The sequence below is a fragment of the Lonchura striata genome, chromosome 9, assembly GCF_050655825.1.
Source record: "Lonchura striata isolate lonStrDom1 chromosome 9, ASM5065582v1, whole genome shotgun sequence".
Taxonomy (NCBI): Eukaryota; Metazoa; Chordata; class Aves; order Passeriformes; family Estrildidae; genus Lonchura; species Lonchura striata.
In genome coordinates, this window is record NC_140711.1 from 24989230 (window position 1) to 24993426 (window position 4197).

Here is a 4197-nt window from a genome sequence, read left to right on the forward strand (position 1 = left end):
AGGAGGCCATGGGATGGAGAGCAGAGGGATGGGAAGAGAGTGAGAATGGGGGAATTTGTAGTGTCAGATGTAGTGCCCTAGCTGGAGGACAGCTGGGGAGGCAGAATAAGGCCTGGGTGGGAAATCTGATAAGGATGCCAGAGCTGGGGGACACAGAAGGATGGACATGTGCTGAGTGGGACATGAGAGGGATGGAGATGAGGTGAGGGGGGAAAGCTCTCTTCCTTCCTCACTAAGACCTTGTGCTGACAGGAAATCCCAGGACTGGCCTTTGCTTCCTAAAGCTGAGAGAATTGTGTCATTAGCAGGGATCAGACTTCAGTTTTAAGCAGAATAAACCCAACTGTAAGCATGTGGGTGGGACATGGATGGGCTTAAAACATTTCTGAGGTTTTTCACTTGTGCTTCCCTCATATGGGATGCATTTCATCTCCCTGCCAGCCTTTACACTTCAACAACAGATTTAAGAATTACATCAGAATAAAAAATTGAACATTTTTCAAGTTTGTCGTATTTCAAGTGTGGAGGGCTACTCTTCAGCTCAAACCCAGTAGAGAAGCTAATTGCTAAGAAACAGGGGGGGATCTTTGAAAGCTCCAATTAGGGCAATTTGAAATCTCCATTGATATTAGGAAGAAAATAACTGCTGCTGGACACATACCAATTAGCAAGGCCAGATTACCAACTGAGGGGTAGAACTGACCTGTTCTAGAAATGGGCAAGGCTCTGCTGAGCAAGATACAATTAAACGGACTGAAATACAGAAATCTGGCCATTTATCCCTCCTGCACACCCCAACAATGCAGCTGGGAGATGATGGTTGGGCAGTAAGGGGCAGGTGCTCTGCTAAGTGAAGCCAATTTGATCTGGATGCAGCCCAGCAAGGAACATCAATGTGCCTGCAGCACAAGGGTTACCAGCATCTGCAGGGCTGCCTCAGAAGTGCAGATCTTCAGTTCTGCATAAACCAAGTTTTACATAAGCCACATTTAAGCAATTTTCTGCCTAATTTCTGGTGAAACACGTAATGAAGTTATACTGCCTCACACTTTTTGTTAACAACCAAATATTCCACCTGCCAGTGTTTGCCTGCACACACAGAAGTGAGTCCCTGGTCACACGGGAGCCAGAGGCAGCTTTGCCATTGAGTTCAACCAGCACTAAAGCTGTTCCTGTGAAAGTGCATTTCTACAGTTGCACTGCAATACCTCTGCTCTAGACCTCTAGTTAAATGCATGTTAAAGTCTAGGATCAATCTGCCTGGCAGTAAGTTAATGGTCCATGGTGTAGCTACTGCTGTGATGCCTCTTTTCCATTAAGAGAGAGGCAGTGTTGCTCTGAGTGGCTCGTGTGTCTGGGATAATGGTGCTTGTGGCTCACACCTGCATGGGGAGGATGCTTGTTGCATTTAAACTAGCTGGTGTGAGCCAAAAGGATTGTTCAGCCCAAGAGGCACTGCAGAGCTGCAGTGCTCCAAAGGGACACTCTTGTGAGAGTGGGAACTCCTGGCATGTCCCCCCTGAGCCCCTTTACTGACTGGGTTCTGCTGCCTCTGCCTGCCCTTCACCTGCAGGGTGCTGCAAGCCTCAGTACTTCTGTTTGCAGCCTCTGAACAAGCATGCAAAAAGCCAGGAGAATTCTTTGCTATCCCTGCCCTCTGTTGGCACAACATCCTGCATCTGGCTCAGGGTACACTGACACACCAAATGATCCTGAAGTACAAAGGGGAGAGGTGTTGTTGGTCTGTTCTGGATACATGCAAGCTCCAGTCTGCTAGGCTGCCTCTGGAATTTTGGGTAGTAGCCTGAAAGGCCCTGGAAGGTTCAGTCCTTGGTGTTGGGCTCTCCCAGCAGTCTGCACCTGGCGTGCAAAGCAGCACAGAGAAGGGGTGACTTCTCTAGCTGCTTTAAAAGCAAAAGTAGAAAGGGATATAAAAAACAATTACCAGCTTTGAAGGTGGGAAGGGTGGTGAGGCCTTTTGCTTTCCTTTCCCATGGTTGTGCTCCTTGTCTCTCTTGGGGCCCATGTTGTAAATCCTGTGCTCCCATCTGAAGAGTGCTGCCTGCAGGCTCCCTCCAGAGCCCATTGATGCAATCTGGGTCATTCATAAAAGGTTGTCAGGAATGATCCTGCACCTCCCTGCTGTGCCAGCACGGAGCTTTGCCTTCCAGGGCATAGGAGATGCTGGGCTGGTCCTGAGTTCTGCTCCTAAACCTGGCTGAGTCAACCCACTGCAGCCCTGGGGCTCCTGGGGTGATGGCTGAGGCTGGGCAATGCTGGGGGCACAGGGAGAATACCTTGTGGCATCTTTCTGCCCACTTCTTTTGGGTGGTGAGGATCCAGTGACTGAGGCTGGTGCAGGGCATCCCTGTGAGGCAAACCCCATCTGCCCTGCCAAGGGGCTGCTGGAGAATAAGATTTCCATGGGGCAATAAAGGCTTCCTAGAGAAAGACAGGATTCCTTCCAGTGAGACTGACTAGATTATGGCAGAGAGCTAATCTGTATGGCTGTTTCATAAGTTTCCCCAGTGCCTGGACTCCGTGCTCAGAAACAGACACTCTGTGTGCTGAGAATAACTGATTGCCCAGAATCACCATGTAAGAATGTCTGGAGGTCTGGAGCAAGCTCTGCCTCTCAGTCTCTTTGTATTTTAGTGTTATCTAACAAAATTTCTCTTCATTCCCACACCAGGTTAGAAGGAGGGACCAAATGTGCTGCTAAGCACCACTGCTTGGTGGAAACCACCCTTCACCTGGCAGTTTACATTCCTTGTGAATCCCCACCTCTTTTCTTGACCTTATTCACCACAAACAGGCAAGTGTTTGTTGTGCCAAACCTAACTCCAAAGCCACCATTCAGACCACTGTCCGTCTCCTGCTCCTTTACTGCAGTCAGAATTCACAAGCAAAGGCAGAAAGGTATTGCTCCAGCCCAGGGATCACACCACAAGGGGTTTTGCTACTGCTGGTCCCTGTGCTCAGACCAACTGCACTGTGTAGCAAAAATCACAAGCAAGCAACATCCAAGGCTTTCCAGATTATATCATTACAAAGTGCAAGTGAAGATTTAAGTTCCCATTTGGACACTTGTTCTATCCAGCTTCAAGTTTTTATCCAAATTAAATGCTCACTGACTTAGGTTTTCTGTTCATAAATTCCTCACCTGCCTGTTTGCTATTCTTGGATTAAAATCACTGTGTATAATACAGTTCCTGTTCCAGCAGCTTCTGCTGCTTGTACACATTTGGACAAACTCTGAATGCATTCTGAGGAATATGGATATTCCCAATCAGTCCAAGGCTGGAGTACTGGCACTGCTGTGGTGTAGCTTGGAAGCTGAGGAGAGTGGGGAAGTTTGTGCTATGTCAATGGGAAGTTTGTGTGCAGTTACAGCTCCCTCAGCATTTTTCTGTTTTAAATGCAAACATATACATGACTTCGAGTCCACCCTAAAATAAATAAAGATCATAAATACAAAGTCAAATAAGACACAAACCCCCAGTAAGTGCATTAAAGCTGGCAGCCTGTTTTAATTTGTTACTCCTACACCTTTAGTTTGCCTGACACAGCTGGGGAGCGCTGCCAGTGAATGCTGTGTGAACTCCTGTGTGTGAAGTTGGAGGGGAATGGACAGTGAGTTCCCCCCTGGCTGGGAGCCACAGCCTGGAATTTCCTGACAGTCTTTCTTTGTGGTTCTGAGAGCACTTGCTGTTAGGGAGTGCTTCTTGTGTTCCTTCCCTACCCCATATGCTGTTTTCAGTCTCTATTGCAGCATTCTGGAGTATTTTGCTTTCCAAATGAGGTCCACAGGGTACACTAATAAGTTGAAACATCACAATATGCACCAGTTAGACATTGCTGTAAGCCTCTAGCTCCAGTCCACAAATGCTACCAACAGTGAATTCATTCCTCAGAAGAGCAAGTGTAATTTATAACTCAAAGCAGCACTTGAAACTGTTTGACTAATAAAATGTCCTTCACTCGACTCCTCAGTTAAAGCCTGGCTGGTGCCAGCCCCTTGTCAGATGCAATCACTCTAGGAAATCCTTTTCCAGTGTACACCTAGCAGTGAAACCTGCATGTGCTCTAATACATGCTTTACTCTCCACTCCCCAGTACTTCCCTAAGTTCTTCCACCAACCCCATCCCAAATGCCTTGGCCATGCAGCAGCTTCCCCCCTTAAGGATCAGGTTTAC

General features: G+C 47.6%; 1 protein-coding gene across 8 annotated transcripts in view; it reads right to left on the reverse strand.

Annotated features, from left to right (window-relative positions):
* KCNMB2 (potassium calcium-activated channel subfamily M regulatory beta subunit 2) overlaps window positions 1–4197 on the reverse strand; it is a 138697-nt gene that overhangs the window by 45282 nt on the left and 89218 nt on the right. The window lies entirely within an intron of this gene.